The sequence below is a fragment of the Pseudophryne corroboree genome, unplaced genomic scaffold, assembly GCF_028390025.1.
Source record: "Pseudophryne corroboree isolate aPseCor3 unplaced genomic scaffold, aPseCor3.hap2 scaffold_373, whole genome shotgun sequence".
Classification (NCBI taxonomy): Eukaryota; Metazoa; Chordata; class Amphibia; order Anura; family Myobatrachidae; genus Pseudophryne; species Pseudophryne corroboree.
This window is the reverse complement of record NW_026970023.1, coordinates 410093-424736: the sequence shown is the minus strand read 5'-3', so window position 1 is coordinate 424736 and position 14644 is coordinate 410093. Positions and strand designations below refer to the sequence as shown.

The following is a 14644-nucleotide window of genomic DNA, read 5'->3' as shown; positions in this document are numbered from 1 at the left end:
GAACATGGGAGGGCAGAAGGCTGCCTAATACTGAAGCACCCCCAAACAACAAACCAAATGCAACAACTAGTGCAAGCATTCCTGGAGGAAGGCCTGCAGCAGATAGATTTGCATATGGTGATGTCATCCAAGCAGTGGGTCAAAGTTGGCTTCAACCCTCGTCTGCATATGAAAAGAGAAAAGGGGCGTGCAGGGCATGGTGGCCTTTTGCGGCACTTGGCTGACCCCTAGTTTGCATTAAACACCTCCACCCTCCTTCGGTGTGGGGCTCATGTTGGCTATGCCCCAGCCCCTGAAGCATTCAAGCTGATTTCTTGCAGCAGCTGGGCACTGTTACAGCTCCAGAGCTGCTCTGTAAGGCAAGTAAAAGGGTGTGGGCCCTGCAGCACTACCTGTAGTTCGCATTGTGCGTTGGAAGGCACAAAGTAAGCAGAAAGGAGGAGAAGTCAGGATAGTGCGCAAGGGCATAGAAGGGAGCGGCTCAAGAAAAGAGAAGTGGAAACAGACAGCAAACTAGGCTGGAGAGAGACCTGAGACAAAGATATCTGAATTATACGAGACCTGACCAGGGGAAACACAAATTATGCAGTCAAGTTTCCCACATTTGGGGAAATCGCAGGAGCAGCACACCCAGAGTGCAATGGGTGAGCCTTGCCCTTGGAGAAGCACCTTCATGATCATAGTATCTCACCTGGCAGGTAAGTATGAGTTGGGCTAGAGCTGGGGAGGGTCGCTGCTCGGGCACCCCCCTGTCAAGTGAAGGAGATCCAACTGAGGCAGCACAAAGGAACTCTCGAAAGAAGAACAAGGCTAGAGGAAGATCTGAGACAAAGAAATCTGACTTTTACCAGAGCTGACCAGAGGAAAGCACAAACACAGTCCACCACTACCACAAATAATGCAGTCGAGTTTCCCACATTTGGGGAAATCACAGGGGTCAGCATACCCAGAGTGCAATGAATGAACCGCACCCTGGGAGAACAATCTTCATAACAATGGTATCTCCTATGCAAAATAAGTATGATTTGGGATATGGCTGGGGAGGGCCGCTGCTCAGGCACATCTCTGTCAAGTAAAGGAGATTCAACTGAGGCAGCACAAGGGAACTCTCATCTGGGGACAACAACTGCAGGGAGAACACATATTTTCAGATGAACATGGGAGGGCAGAAGGCTGCCTAATACTGAAGCACCCCCAAACAACAAACCAAATGCAACAACTAGTGCAAGCATTCCTGGGGGAAGGCCTGCAGCAGATAGATTTGCATATGGTGATGTCATCCAAGCAGTGGGTCAAAGTTGGCTTCAACCCTCGTCTGCATATGAAAAGAGAAAAGGGGCGTGCAGGGCATGGTGGCCTTTTGCAGCACTTGGCTGACCCCTAGTTTGCATTAAACACCTCCACCCTCCTTCGGTGTGGGGCTCATGTTGGCTATGCCCCAGCCCCTGAAGCATTCAAGCTGATTTCTTGCAGCAGCTGGGCACTGTAACAGCTCCAGAGCTGCTCTGTAAGGCAAGTAAAAGGGTGTGGGCCCTGCAGCACTACCTGTAGTTCGCATTGTGCGTTGGAAGGCACAAAGTAAGCAGAAAGGAGGAGAAGTCAGGATAGTGCGCAAGGGCATAGAAGGGAGCGGCTCAAGAAAAGAGAAGTGGAAACAGACAGCAAACTAGGCTGGAGAGAGACCTGAGACAAAGAGATCTGAATTATACGAGACCTGACCAGGGGAAACACAAATTATGCAGTCAAGTTTCCCACATTTGGGGAAATCGCAGGGGCAGCACACCCAGAGTGCAATGGGTGAGCCTTGCCCTGGGAGAAGCACCTTCATGATCATAGTATCTCACCTGGCAGGTAAGTAGGAGTTGGGCTAGAGCTGGGGAGGGTCGCTGCTCGGGCACCCCCCTGTCAAGTGAAGGAGATCCAACTGAGGCAGCACAAGGAAACTCTCGAAAGAAGAACAAGGCTAGAGGAAGATCTGAAACAAAGAAATCTGACTTTTACCAGAGATCAGAGGAAAACACAAACACAGTCCCCCACTACCAACAAATAAAGCAGTCACGTTTCCCACATTTGGGGAAATCACAGGGGTCAGCATACCCAGAATGCAATGAATGAACCTCACCCTGGGAGAGTAATCTTCATGACCATGGTATCTCCTATGCAAAATAAGTATGATTTGGGATAGGGCTGGGGAGGGCCGCTGCTCATGCACATCTCTGTCAAGTAAAGGAGATTCAACTGAGGCAGCACAAGGGAACTCTCATCTGGGGACAACAACTGCAGGGAGAACACATATTTTCAGATGAACATGGGAGGGCAGAAGGCTGCCTAATACTGAAGCACCCCCAAACAACAAACCAAATGCAACAACTAGTGCAAGCATTCCTGGGGGAAGTTCTGCAGAAGACGGATTTGCATACGGTGATGTCATCCAAGCAGTGGGTCAAAGTTGGCTTCAACCCTCATCTGCATATGAAAAGAGAAAAGGGGCGTGCAGGGCATGGCGGCCTTTTGCGGTGCTTGGATGACCCCTAGTTCGCATTAAACACCTCCACCCTCCTTCGGTGTGGGGCTCATGTTGACTATGCCCCAGCCCCTGAAGCATTCAAGCTGATTTCTTGCAGCAGCTGGGCACTGTAACAGCTCCAGAGCTGCTCTGTAAGGCAAATAAAAGGGTGTGGGCCCTGCAGCACTACCTGTAGTTCGCATTGTGCGTTGGAAGGCACAAAGTAAGCAGACGGGAGAAGTCAGGATAGTGCGCAAGGGCATAGAAGGGAGCGGCTCAAGAAAAGAGAAGTGGAAACAGACAGCAAACTAGGCTGGAGAGAGACCTGAGACAAAGAGATCTGAATTATACGAGAGCCGACCAGGGGAAACACAAATTATGCAGTCAAGTTTCCCACATTTGGGGAAATCGCAGGGGCAGCACAGCCAGAGTGCAATGGGTGAGCCTTGCCCTGGGAGAAGCACCTTCAAGATCATAGTATCTCACCTGGCAGGTAAATAGGAGTTGGGCTAGAGCTGGGGAGGGTCGCTGCTCGGGCACCCCCCTGTCAAGTGAAGGAGATCCAACTGAGGCAGCACAATGGAACTCTCGAAAGAAGAACAAGGCTAGAGGAAGATCTGAGACAAAGAAATCTGACTTTTACCAGAGCTGACCAGCGGAAAACACAAACACAGTCCCCCACTACCACAAATAATGCAGGCGAGTTTCCCACATTTGGGGAAATCACAGGGGTCAGCATACCCAGAATGCAATGAATGAACCTCACCCTGGGTGAACAATCTTCATGACCATGGTGTCTCCTATGCAAAATAAGTATGATTTGGGATAGGGCTGGGGAGGGCCGCTGCTCAGGCACATCTCTGTCAAGTAAAGGAAATTCAACTGAGGCAGCACAAGGGAACTCTCATCTGGGGACAACAACTGCAGGGAGAACACATATTTTCAGATGAACATGGGAGGGCAGAAGGCTGCCTAATACTGAAGCACCCCCAAACAACAAACCAAATGCAACAACTAGTGCAAGCATTCCTGGGGGAAGGCCTGCAGCAGATGGATTTGCATATGGTGATGTTATCCAAGCAGTGGGTCAAAGTTGGCTTCAACCCTCGTCTGCATATGAAAAGAGAAAAGGGGCGTGCAGGGCATGGCGGCCTTTTGCGCTGCTTGGATGACCCCTAGATCGCATTAAACACCCCCACCCTCCTTTGGTGTGGGGCTCATGTTGGCCATGCCCCATCCCATGAAGCATTCAAGCTGATTTCTTGCAGCAGCTGGGCACTGTAACAGCTCCAGAGCTGCTCTGTAAGGCAAGTAAAAGGGTGTGGGCCCTGCAGCACTACCTGTAGTTTGCATTGTGCATTGGAAGGCACAAAGTAAGCAGACGGGAGGAGAAGTCAGGATAGTGCACAAGGGTATAGAAGGGAGGGGCTCAAGAAAAGAGAAGTGGAAACAGACAGCAAACTAGGCTGGAGAGAGACCTGAGACAAAGAGATCTGAATTATACGAGAGCCGACCAGGGGAAACACAAATTATGCAGTCAAGTTTCCCACATTTGGGGAAATTGCAGGGGCAGCACACCCAGAGTGCAATGGGTGAGCCTTGCCCTGGGAGAAGCACCTTCATGATCATAGTATCTCACCTGGCAGGTAAGTAGGAGTTGGGCTAGAGCTGGGGAGGGTCGCTGCTCGGGCACCCCCCTGTCAAGTGAAGGAGATCCAACTGAGGCAGCACAAAGGAACTCTCGAAAGAAGAACAAGGCTAGAGGAAGATCTGAGACAAAGAAATCTGACTTTTACCAGAGCTGACCAGAGGAAAGCACAAACACAGTCCACCACTACCACAAATAATGCAGTCGAGTTTCCCACATTTGGGGAAATCACAGGGGTCAGCATACCCAGAGTGCAATGAATGAACCGCACCCTGGGAGAACAATCTTCATAACAATGGTATCTCCTATGCAAAATAAGTATGATTTGGGATATGGCTGGGGAGGGCCGCTGCTCAGGCACATCTCTGTCAAGTAAAGGAGATTCAACTGAGGCAGCACAAGGGAACTCTCATCTGGGGACAACAACTGCAGGGAGAACACATATTTTCAGATGAACATGGGAGGGCAGAAGGCTGCCTAATACTGAAGCACCCCCAAACAACAAACCAAATGCAACAACTAGTGCAAGCATTCCTGGGGGAAGGCCTGCAGCAGATAGATTTGCATATGGTGATGTCATCCAAGCAGTGGGTCAAAGTTGGCTTCAACCCTCGTCTGCATATGAAAAGAGAAAAGGGGCGTGCAGGGCATGGTGGCCTTTTGCGGCACTTGGCTGACCCCTAGTTTGCATTAAACACCTCCACCCTCCTTCGGTGTGGGGCTCATGTTGGCTATGCCCCAGCCCCTGAAGCATTCAAGCTGATTTCTTGCAGCAGCTGGGCACTGTAACAGCTCCAGAGCTGCTCTGTAAGGCAAGTAAAAGGGTGTGGGCCCTGCAGCACTACCTGTAGTTCGCATTGTGCGTTGGAAGGCACAAAGTAAGCAGAAAGGAGGAGAAGTCAGGATAGTGCGCAAGGGCATAGAAGGGAGCGGCTCAAGAAAAGAGAAGTGGAAACAGACAGCAAACTAGGCTGGAGAGAGACCTGAGACAAAGATATCTGAATTATACGAGACCTGACCAGGGGAAACACAAATTATGCAGTCAAGTTTCCCACATTTGGGGAAATCGCAGGAGCAGCACACCCAGAGTGCAATGGGTGAGCCTTGCCCTTGGAGAAGCACCTTCATGATCATAGTATCTCACCTGGCAGGTAAGTAGGAGTTGGGCTAGAGCTGGGGAGGGTCGCTGCTCGGGCACCCCCCTGTCAAGTGAAGGAGATCCAACTGAGGCAGCACAAAGGAACTCTCGAAAGAAGAACAAGGCTAGAGGAAGATCTGAGACAAAGAAATCTGACTTTTACCAGAGCTGACCAGAGGAAAGCACAAACACAGTCCACCACTACCACAAATAATGCAGTCGAGTTTCCCACATTTGGGGAAATCACAGGGGTCAGCATACCCAGAGTGCAATGAATGAACCGCACCCTGGGAGAACAATCTTCATAACAATGGTATCTCCTATGCAAAATAAGTATGATTTGGGATATGGCTGGGGAGGGCCGCTGCTCAGGCACATCTCTGTCAAGTAAAGGAGATTCAACTGAGGCAGCACAAGGGAACTCTCATCTGGGGACAACAACTGCAGGGAGAACACATATTTTCAGATGAACATGGGAGGGCAGAAGGCTGCCTAATACTGAAGCACCCCCAAACAACAAACCAAATGCAACAACTAGTGCAAGCATTCCTGGGGGAAGGCCTGCAGCAGATAGATTTGCATATGGTGATGTCATCCAAGCAGTGGGTCAAAGTTGGCTTCAACCCTCGTCTGCATATGAAAAGAGAAAAGGGGCGTGCAGGGCATGGTGGCCTTTTGCAGCACTTGGCTGACCCCTAGTTTGCATTAAACACCTCCACCCTCCTTCGGTGTGGGGCTCATGTTGGCTATGCCCCAGCCCCTGAAGCATTCAAGCTGATTTCTTGCAGCAGCTGGGCACTGTAACAGCTCCAGAGCTGCTCTGTAAGGCAAGTAAAAGGGTGTGGGCCCTGCAGCACTACCTGTAGTTCGCATTGTGCGTTGGAAGGCACAAAGTAAGCAGAAAGGAGGAGAAGTCAGGATAGTGCGCAAGGGCATAGAAGGGAGCGGCTCAAGAAAAGAGAAGTGGAAACAGACAGCAAACTAGGCTGGAGAGAGACCTGAGACAAAGAGATCTGAATTATACGAGACCTGACCAGGGGAAACACAAATTATGCAGTCAAGTTTCCCACATTTGGGGAAATCGCAGGGGCAGCACACCCAGAGTGCAATGGGTGAGCCTTGCCCTGGGAGAAGCACCTTCATGATCATAGTATCTCACCTGGCAGGTAAGTAGGAGTTGGGCTAGAGCTGGGGAGGGTCGCTGCTCGGGCACCCCCCTGTCAAGTGAAGGAGATCCAACTGAGGCAGCACAAGGAAACTCTCGAAAGAAGAACAAGGCTAGAGGAAGATCTGAAACAAAGAAATCTGACTTTTACCAGAGATCAGAGGAAAACACAAACACAGTCCCCCACTACCAACAAATAAAGCAGTCACGTTTCCCACATTTGGGGAAATCACAGGGGTCAGCATACCCAGAATGCAATGAATGAACCTCACCCTGGGAGAGTAATCTTCATGACCATGGTATCTCCTATGCAAAATAAGTATGATTTGGGATAGGGCTGGGGAGGGCCGCTGCTCATGCACATCTCTGTCAAGTAAAGGAGATTCAACTGAGGCAGCACAAGGGAACTCTCATCTGGGGACAACAACTGCAGGGAGAACACATATTTTCAGATGAACATGGGAGGGCAGAAGGCTGCCTAATACTGAAGCACCCCCAAACAACAAACCAAATGCAACAACTAGTGCAAGCATTCCTGGGGGAAGTTCTGCAGAAGACGGATTTGCATACGGTGATGTCATCCAAGCAGTGGGTCAAAGTTGGCTTCAACCCTCATCTGCATATGAAAAGAGAAAAGGGGCGTGCAGGGCATGGCGGCCTTTTGCGGTGCTTGGATGACCCCTAGTTCGCATTAAACACCTCCACCCTCCTTCGGTGTGGGGCTCATGTTGACTATGCCCCAGCCCCTGAAGCATTCAAGCTGATTTCTTGCAGCAGCTGGGCACTGTAACAGCTCCAGAGCTGCTCTGTAAGGCAAATAAAAGGGTGTGGGCCCTGCAGCACTACCTGTAGTTCGCATTGTGCGTTGGAAGGCACAAAGTAAGCAGACGGGAGAAGTCAGGATAGTGCGCAAGGGCATAGAAGGGAGCGGCTCAAGAAAAGAGAAGTGGAAACAGACAGCAAACTAGGCTGGAGAGAGACCTGAGACAAAGAGATCTGAACTATACGAGAGCCGACCAGGGGAAACACAAATTATGCAGTCAAGTTTCCCACATTTGGGGAAATCGCAGGGGCAGCACAGCCAGAGTGCAATGGGTGAGCCTTGCCCTGGGAGAAGCACCTTCAAGATCATAGTATCTCACCTGGCAGGTAAATAGGAGTTGGGCTAGAGCTGGGGAGGGTCGCTGCTCGGGCACCCCCCTGTCAAGTGAAGGAGATCCAACTGAGGCAGCACAAAGGAACTCTCGAAAGAAGAACAAGGCTAGAGGAAGATCTGAGACAAAGAAATCTGACTTTTACCAGAGCTGACCAGCGGAAAACACAAACACAGTCCCCCACTACCACAAATAATGCAGGCGAGTTTCCCACATTTGGGGAAATCACAGGGGTCAGCATACCCAGAATGCAATGAATGAACCTCACCCTGGGTGAACAATCTTCATGACCATGGTGTCTCCTATGCAAAATAAGTATGATTTGGGATAGGGCTGGGGAGGGCCGCTGCTCAGGCACATCTCTGTCAAGTAAAGGAAATTCAACTGAGGCAGCACAAGGGAACTCTCATCTGGGGACAACAACTGCAGGGAGAACACATATTTTCAGATGAACATGGGAGGGCAGAAGGCTGCCTAATACTGAAGCACCCCCAAACAACAAACCAAATGCAACAACTAGTGCAAGCATTCCTGGGGGAAGGCCTGCAGCAGATGGATTTGCATATGGTGATGTTATCCAAGCAGTGGGTCAAAGTTGGCTTCAACCCTCGTCTGCATATGAAAAGAGAAAAGGGGCGTGCAGGGCATGGCGGCCTTTTGCGCTGCTTGGATGACCCCTAGATCGCATTAAACACCCCCACCCTCCTTTGGTGTGGGGCTCATGTTGGCCATGCCCCATCCCATGAAGCATTCAAGCTGATTTCTTGCAGCAGCTGGGCACTGTAACAGCTCCAGAGCTGCTCTGTAAGGCAAGTAAAAGGGTGTGGGCCCTGCAGCACTACCTGTAGTTTGCATTGTGCATTGGAAGGCACAAAGTAAGCAGACGGGAGGAGAAGTCAGGATAGTGCACAAGGGTATAGAAGGGAGGGGCTCAAGAAAAGAGAAGTGGAAACAGACAGCAAACTAGGCTGGAGAGAGACCTGAGACAAAGAGATCTGAATTATACGAGAGCCGACCAGGGGAAACACAAATTATGCAGTCAAGTTTCCCACATTTGGGGAAATTGCAGGGGCAGCACACCCAGAGTGCAATGGGTGAGCCTTGCCCTGGGAGAAGCACCTTCATGATCATAGTATCTCACCTGGCAGGTAAGTAGGAGTTGGGCTAGAGCTGGGGAGGGTCGCTGCTCGGGCACCCCCCTGTCAAGTGAAGGAGATCCAACTGAGGCAGCACAAAGGAACTCTCGAAAGAAGAACAAGGCTAGAGGAAGATCTGAGACAAAGAAATCTGACTTTTACCAGAGCTGACCAGAGGAAAGCACAAACACAGTCCACCACTACCACAAATAATGCAGTCGAGTTTCCCACATTTGGGGAAATCACAGGGGTCAGCATACCCAGAGTGCAATGAATGAACCGCACCCTGGGAGAACAATCTTCATAACAATGGTATCTCCTATGCAAAATAAGTATGATTTGGGATATGGCTGGGGAGGGCCGCTGCTCAGGCACATCTCTGTCAAGTAAAGGAGATTCAACTGAGGCAGCACAAGGGAACTCTCATCTGGGGACAACAACTGCAGGGAGAACACATATTTTCAGATGAACATGGGAGGGCAGAAGGCTGCCTAATACTGAAGCACCCCCAAACAACAAACCAAATGCAACAACTAGTGCAAGCATTCCTGGGGGAAGGCCTGCAGCAGATAGATTTGCATATGGTGATGTCATCCAAGCAGTGGGTCAAAGTTGGCTTCAACCCTCGTCTGCATATGAAAAGAGAAAAGGGGCGTGCAGGGCATGGTGGCCTTTTGCGGCACTTGGCTGACCCCTAGTTTGCATTAAACACCTCCACCCTCCTTCGGTGTGGGGCTCATGTTGGCTATGCCCCAGCCCCTGAAGCATTCAAGCTGATTTCTTGCAGCAGCTGGGCACTGTAACAGCTCCAGAGCTGCTCTGTAAGGCAAGTAAAAGGGTGTGGGCCCTGCAGCACTACCTGTAGTTCGCATTGTGCGTTGGAAGGCACAAAGTAAGCAGAAAGGAGGAGAAGTCAGGATAGTGCGCAAGGGCATAGAAGGGAGCGGCTCAAGAAAAGAGAAGTGGAAACAGACAGCAAACTAGGCTGGAGAGAGACCTGAGACAAAGATATCTGAATTATACGAGACCTGACCAGGGGAAACACAAATTATGCAGTCAAGTTTCCCACATTTGGGGAAATCGCAGGAGCAGCACACCCAGAGTGCAATGGGTGAGCCTTGCCCTTGGAGAAGCACCTTCATGATCATAGTATCTCACCTGGCAGGTAAGTAGGAGTTGGGCTAGAGCTGGGGAGGGTCGCTGCTCGGGCACCCCCCTGTCAAGTGAAGGAGATCCAACTGAGGCAGCACAAAGGAACTCTCGAAAGAAGAACAAGGCTAGAGGAAGATCTGAGACAAAGAAATCTGACTTTTACCAGAGCTGACCAGAGGAAAGCACAAACACAGTCCACCACTACCACAAATAATGCAGTCGAGTTTCCCACATTTGGGGAAATCACAGGGGTCAGCATACCCAGAGTGCAATGAATGAACCGCACCCTGGGAGAACAATCTTCATAACAATGGTATCTCCTATGCAAAATAAGTATGATTTGGGATATGGCTGGGGAGGGCCGCTGCTCAGGCACATCTCTGTCAAGTAAAGGAGATTCAACTGAGGCAGCACAAGGGAACTCTCATCTGGGGACAACAACTGCAGGGAGAACACATATTTTCAGATGAACATGGGAGGGCAGAAGGCTGCCTAATACTGAAGCACCCCCAAACAACAAACCAAATGCAACAACTAGTGCAAGCATTCCTGGGGGAAGGCCTGCAGCAGATAGATTTGCATATGGTGATGTCATCCAAGCAGTGGGTCAAAGTTGGCTTCAACCCTCGTCTGCATATGAAAAGAGAAAAGGGGCGTGCAGGGCATGGTGGCCTTTTGCAGCACTTGGCTGACCCCTAGTTTGCATTAAACACCTCCACCCTCCTTCGGTGTGGGGCTCATGTTGGCTATGCCCCAGCCCCTGAAGCATTCAAGCTGATTTCTTGCAGCAGCTGGGCACTGTAACAGCTCCAGAGCTGCTCTGAACGGCAAGTAAAAGGGTGTGGGCCCTGCAGCACTACCTGTAGTTCGCATTGTGCGTTGGAAGGCACAAAGTAAGCAGAAAGGAGGAGAAGTCAGGATAGTGCGCAAGGGCATAGAAGGGAGCGGCTCAAGAAAAGAGAAGTGGAAACAGACAGCAAACTAGGCTGGAGAGAGACCTGAGACAAAGAGATCTGAATTATACGAGACCTGACCAGGGGAAACACAAATTATGCAGTCAAGTTTCCCACATTTGGGGAAATCGCAGGGGCAGCACACCCAGAGTGCAATGGGTGAGGCTTGCCCTGGGAGAAGCACCTTCATGATCATAGTATCTCACCTGGCAGGTAAGTAGGAGTTGGGCTAGAGCTGGGGAGGGTCGCTGCTCGGGCACCCCCCTGTCAAGTGAAGGAGATCCAACTGAGGCAGCACAAGGAAACTCTCGAAAGAAGAACAAGGCTAGAGGAAGATCTGAAACAAAGAAATCTGACTTTTACCAGAGATCAGAGGAAAACACAAACACAGTCCCCCACTACCAACAAATAAAGCAGTCACGTTTCCCACATTTGGGGAAATCACAGGGGTCAGCATACCCAGAATGCAATGAATGAACCTCACCCTGGGAGAGTAATCTTCATGACCATGGTATCTCCTATGCAAAATAAGTATGATTTGGGATAGGGCTGGGGAGGGCCGCTGCTCATGCACATCTCTGTCAAGTAAAGGAGATTCAACTGAGGCAGCACAAGGGAACTCTCATCTGGGGACAACAACTGCAGGGAGAACACATATTTTCAGATGAACATGGGAGGGCAGAAGGCTGCCTAATACTGAAGCACCCCCAAACAACAAACCAAATGCAACAACTAGTGCAAGCATTCCTGGGGGAAGTTCTGCAGAAGACGGATTTGCATACGGTGATGTCATCCAAGCAGTGGGTCAAAGTTGGCTTCAACCCTCATCTGCATATGAAAAGAGAAAAGGGGCGTGCAGGGCATGGCGGCCTTTTGCGGTGCTTGGATGACCCCTAGTTCGCATTAAACACCCCACCCTCCTTTGGTGTGGGGCTCATGTTGGCCATGCCCCATCCCCTGAAGCATTCAAGCTGATTTATTGCAGCAGCTGGGCACTGTAACAGCTCCAGAGCAGCTCTGAACGGCAAGTAAAAGGGTGTGGGCCCTGCAGCACTACCTGTAGTTTGCATTGTGCATTGGAAGGCACAAAGTAAGCAGACGGGAGAAGTCAGGATAGTGCGCAAGGGCATAGAAGGGAGCGGCTCAAGAAAAGAGAAGTTGAAACAGACAGCAAACTAGGCTGGAGAGAGACCTGAGACAAAGAGATCTGAATTATACGAGAGCCGACCAGGGGAAACACAAATTATGCAGTCAAGTTTCCCACATTTGGGGAAATCGCAGGAGCAGCACACCCAGAGTGCAATGGGTGAGCCTTGCCCTGGGAGAAGCACCTACATGATCATAGTATCTCACCTGCCAGGTAAGTAGAAGTTGGGCTAGAGCTGGGGAGGGTCGCTGCTCAGGTACCCCCCTGTCAAGTGAAGGAGATCCAACTGAGGCAGCACAAGGGAACTCTCGAAAGAAGAACAAGGCTAAAGGAAGATCTGAGACAAAGAAATCTGACTTTTACCAGAGCTGACCAGAGGAAAGCACAAACACAGTCCCCCACTACCACAAATAAAGCAGTCGAGTTTCCCACATTTGGGGAAATCACAGGGGTCAGCATACCCAGAATGCAATGAATGAACCTCACCGTGGGAGAACAATCTTCATGACCATGGTATCTCCTATGCAAAATAAGTATGATTTGGGATAGGGCTGGGGAGGGCCGCTGCTCAGGCACATCTCTGTCAAGTAAAGGAGATTCAACTGAGGCAGCACAAGGGAACTCTCATCTGGGGACAACAACTGCAGGGAGAACACATATTTTCAGATGAACATGGGAGGGCAGAAGGCTGCCTAATACTGAAGCACCCCCAAACAACAAACCAAATGCATCAACTAGTGCAAGCATTCCTGGGGGAAGGCCTGCAGCAGATGGATTTGCATACGGTGATGTCATCCAAGCAGTGGGTCAAAGTTGGCTTCAACCCTCGTCTGCATATGAAAAGAGAAAAGGGGCGTGCAGGGCATGGCGGCCTTTTGCGGCGCTTGGATGACCCCTAGTTCGCATTAAACACCTCCACCCTCCTTCGGTGTGGGGCTCATGTTGGCTATGCCCCAGCCCCTGAAGCATTCAAGCTGATTTCTTGCAGCAGCTGGGCACTGTAACAGCTCCAGAGCTGCTCTGTACGGCAAGTAAAAGGGTGTGGGCCCTGCAGCACTACCTGTAGTTTGCATTGTGCATTGGAAGGCACAAAGTAAGCAGACAGGAGGAGAAGTCAGGATAGTGCACAAGGGTATAAAAGGGAGGGGCTCATGAAAAAAGAAGTGGAAACAGACAGCAAACTAGGCTGGAGAGAGACCTGAGACAAAGAGATCTGAATTATACGAGAGCCGACCAGGGGAAACACAAATTATGCAGTCAAGCTTCCCACATTTGGGGAAATCAGAGTGCAATGGGTGAGCCTTGCCCTGGGAGAAGCACCTTCATGATCATAGTATCTCACCTGGCAGGTAAGTAGGAGTTGGGCTAGAGCTGGGGAGGGTCGCTGCTCGGGCACCCCCCTGTCAAGTGAAAGAGATCCAACTGAGGCAGCACAAGGAAACTCTCGAAAGAAGAACAAGGCTAGAGGAAGATCTGAGACAAATAAATCTGACTTTTACCAGAGCTGACCAGAGGAAAGCACAAACACAGTCCCCCACTACCACAAATAATGCAGTCGAGTTTCCCACATTTGGGGAAATCACAGGGGTCAGCATACCCAGAATGCAATGAATGAACCTCACCCTGGGAGAACAATCTTCATGACCATGGTATCTCCTATGCAAAATAAGTATGATTTGGGATAGGGCTGGGGAGGGCCGCTGCTCAGGCACATCTCTGTCAAGTAAAGGAGATTCAACTGAGGCAGCACAAGGGAACTCTCATCTGGGGACAACAACTGCAGGGAGAACACATATTTTCAGATGAACATGGGAGGGCAGAAGGCTGCCTAATACTGAAGCACCCCCAAACAACAAACCAAATGCAACAACTAGTGCAAGCATTCCTGGGGGAAGGCCTGCAGCAGATGGATTTGCATACGGTGATGTCATCCAAGCAGTGGGTCAAAGTTGGCTTCAACCCTCGTCTGCATATGAAAAGAGAAAAGGGGCGTGCAGGGCATGGCGGCCTTTTGCGGTGCTTGGATGACCCCTAGTTCACATTAAACACCTCCACCCTCCTTCGGTGTGGGGCTCATGTTGGCTGTGCCCCAGCCCCTGAAGCATTCAAGCTGATTTCTTGCAGTAGCTGGGCACTGTAACAGCTCCAGAGCTGCTCTGTACGGCAAGTTAAAGGGTGTGGGCCCTACAGCACTACCTGTAGTTTGCATTGTGCATCGGAAGGCACAAAGTAAGCAGACAGGAGGAGAAGTCAGGATAGTGCACAAGGGTATAAAAGGGAGGGGCTCATGAAAAAAGAAGTGGAAACAGACAGCAAACTAGGCTGGAGAGAGACCTGAGACAAAGAGATCTGAATTATACGAGAGCCGACCAGGGGAAACACAAATTATGCAGTCAAGCTTCCCACATTTGGGGAAATCGCAGGGGCACCACACCCAGAGTGCAATGGGTGAGCCTTGCCCTGGGAGAAGATCCTTCATGATCATAGTATCTCACCTGGCAAGTAAGTAGGAGTTGGGCTAGAGCTGGGGAGGGTCGCTGCTCGGGCACCCCCCTGTCAAGTTAAAGAGATCCAACTGAGGCAGCACAAGGGAACTCTCGAAAGAAGAACAAGGCTAGAGGAAGATCTGAGACAAAGAAATCTGA

At 50.4% G+C, this 14644-nt stretch overlaps 24 non-coding genes across 24 annotated transcripts; all 24 read right to left on the bottom strand.

Moving 5' to 3' along the window:
- Positions 1 to 543: 543 nt before the first annotated feature.
- Positions 544 to 706, bottom strand: LOC135021794 (U1 spliceosomal RNA). Its single transcript, XR_010219010.1, has one exon. It is a non-coding gene; the product is annotated as a U1 spliceosomal RNA (small nuclear RNA).
- A 152-nt stretch (positions 707 to 858) lies between these two features.
- On the bottom strand, positions 859 to 1022 carry LOC135021721 (U1 spliceosomal RNA). The gene has a single exon (XR_010218939.1). It is a non-coding gene; the product is annotated as a U1 spliceosomal RNA (small nuclear RNA).
- A 674-nt stretch (positions 1023 to 1696) lies between these two features.
- Positions 1697 to 1859, bottom strand: LOC135021787 (U1 spliceosomal RNA). The gene has a single exon (XR_010219003.1). It is a non-coding gene; the product is annotated as a U1 spliceosomal RNA (small nuclear RNA).
- Positions 1860 to 2008: 149 nt separating this feature from the next.
- On the bottom strand, positions 2009 to 2173 carry LOC135021818 (U1 spliceosomal RNA). The gene has a single exon (XR_010219029.1). It is a non-coding gene; the product is annotated as a U1 spliceosomal RNA (small nuclear RNA).
- A 671-nt stretch (positions 2174 to 2844) lies between these two features.
- LOC135021858 (U1 spliceosomal RNA) lies at positions 2845 to 3007 on the bottom strand. Its single transcript, XR_010219064.1, has one exon. It is a non-coding gene; the product is annotated as a U1 spliceosomal RNA (small nuclear RNA).
- Positions 3008 to 3159: 152 nt separating this feature from the next.
- Positions 3160 to 3323, bottom strand: LOC135021741 (U1 spliceosomal RNA). The gene has a single exon (XR_010218958.1). It is a non-coding gene; the product is annotated as a U1 spliceosomal RNA (small nuclear RNA).
- A 674-nt stretch (positions 3324 to 3997) lies between these two features.
- LOC135021770 (U1 spliceosomal RNA) lies at positions 3998 to 4160 on the bottom strand. The gene has a single exon (XR_010218986.1). It is a non-coding gene; the product is annotated as a U1 spliceosomal RNA (small nuclear RNA).
- Positions 4161 to 4312: 152 nt separating this feature from the next.
- Positions 4313 to 4476, bottom strand: LOC135021719 (U1 spliceosomal RNA). The gene has a single exon (XR_010218937.1). It is a non-coding gene; the product is annotated as a U1 spliceosomal RNA (small nuclear RNA).
- A 674-nt stretch (positions 4477 to 5150) lies between these two features.
- On the bottom strand, positions 5151 to 5313 carry LOC135021827 (U1 spliceosomal RNA). The gene has a single exon (XR_010219038.1). It is a non-coding gene; the product is annotated as a U1 spliceosomal RNA (small nuclear RNA).
- Positions 5314 to 5465: 152 nt separating this feature from the next.
- On the bottom strand, positions 5466 to 5629 carry LOC135021718 (U1 spliceosomal RNA). Its single transcript, XR_010218936.1, has one exon. It is a non-coding gene; the product is annotated as a U1 spliceosomal RNA (small nuclear RNA).
- A 674-nt stretch (positions 5630 to 6303) lies between these two features.
- Positions 6304 to 6466, bottom strand: LOC135021786 (U1 spliceosomal RNA). The gene has a single exon (XR_010219002.1). It is a non-coding gene; the product is annotated as a U1 spliceosomal RNA (small nuclear RNA).
- A 149-nt stretch (positions 6467 to 6615) lies between these two features.
- LOC135021817 (U1 spliceosomal RNA) lies at positions 6616 to 6780 on the bottom strand. Its single transcript, XR_010219028.1, has one exon. It is a non-coding gene; the product is annotated as a U1 spliceosomal RNA (small nuclear RNA).
- Positions 6781 to 7451: 671 nt separating this feature from the next.
- Positions 7452 to 7614, bottom strand: LOC135021854 (U1 spliceosomal RNA). Its single transcript, XR_010219060.1, has one exon. It is a non-coding gene; the product is annotated as a U1 spliceosomal RNA (small nuclear RNA).
- Positions 7615 to 7766: 152 nt separating this feature from the next.
- On the bottom strand, positions 7767 to 7930 carry LOC135021740 (U1 spliceosomal RNA). The gene has a single exon (XR_010218957.1). It is a non-coding gene; the product is annotated as a U1 spliceosomal RNA (small nuclear RNA).
- A 674-nt stretch (positions 7931 to 8604) lies between these two features.
- On the bottom strand, positions 8605 to 8767 carry LOC135021769 (U1 spliceosomal RNA). The gene has a single exon (XR_010218985.1). It is a non-coding gene; the product is annotated as a U1 spliceosomal RNA (small nuclear RNA).
- Positions 8768 to 8919: 152 nt separating this feature from the next.
- Positions 8920 to 9083, bottom strand: LOC135021717 (U1 spliceosomal RNA). The gene has a single exon (XR_010218935.1). It is a non-coding gene; the product is annotated as a U1 spliceosomal RNA (small nuclear RNA).
- A 674-nt stretch (positions 9084 to 9757) lies between these two features.
- On the bottom strand, positions 9758 to 9920 carry LOC135021826 (U1 spliceosomal RNA). The gene has a single exon (XR_010219037.1). It is a non-coding gene; the product is annotated as a U1 spliceosomal RNA (small nuclear RNA).
- Positions 9921 to 10072: 152 nt separating this feature from the next.
- On the bottom strand, positions 10073 to 10236 carry LOC135021716 (U1 spliceosomal RNA). Its single transcript, XR_010218934.1, has one exon. It is a non-coding gene; the product is annotated as a U1 spliceosomal RNA (small nuclear RNA).
- A 674-nt stretch (positions 10237 to 10910) lies between these two features.
- LOC135021828 (U1 spliceosomal RNA) lies at positions 10911 to 11073 on the bottom strand. The gene has a single exon (XR_010219039.1). It is a non-coding gene; the product is annotated as a U1 spliceosomal RNA (small nuclear RNA).
- A 149-nt stretch (positions 11074 to 11222) lies between these two features.
- LOC135021816 (U1 spliceosomal RNA) lies at positions 11223 to 11387 on the bottom strand. Its single transcript, XR_010219027.1, has one exon. It is a non-coding gene; the product is annotated as a U1 spliceosomal RNA (small nuclear RNA).
- Positions 11388 to 12057: 670 nt separating this feature from the next.
- Positions 12058 to 12220, bottom strand: LOC135021757 (U1 spliceosomal RNA). The gene has a single exon (XR_010218975.1). It is a non-coding gene; the product is annotated as a U1 spliceosomal RNA (small nuclear RNA).
- Positions 12221 to 12372: 152 nt separating this feature from the next.
- Positions 12373 to 12536, bottom strand: LOC135021708 (U1 spliceosomal RNA). The gene has a single exon (XR_010218926.1). It is a non-coding gene; the product is annotated as a U1 spliceosomal RNA (small nuclear RNA).
- Positions 12537 to 13508: 972 nt separating this feature from the next.
- LOC135021824 (U1 spliceosomal RNA) lies at positions 13509 to 13672 on the bottom strand. Its single transcript, XR_010219035.1, has one exon. It is a non-coding gene; the product is annotated as a U1 spliceosomal RNA (small nuclear RNA).
- Positions 13673 to 14346: 674 nt separating this feature from the next.
- On the bottom strand, positions 14347 to 14509 carry LOC135021883 (U1 spliceosomal RNA). The gene has a single exon (XR_010219081.1). It is a non-coding gene; the product is annotated as a U1 spliceosomal RNA (small nuclear RNA).
- Positions 14510 to 14644: the final 135 nt, after the last annotated feature.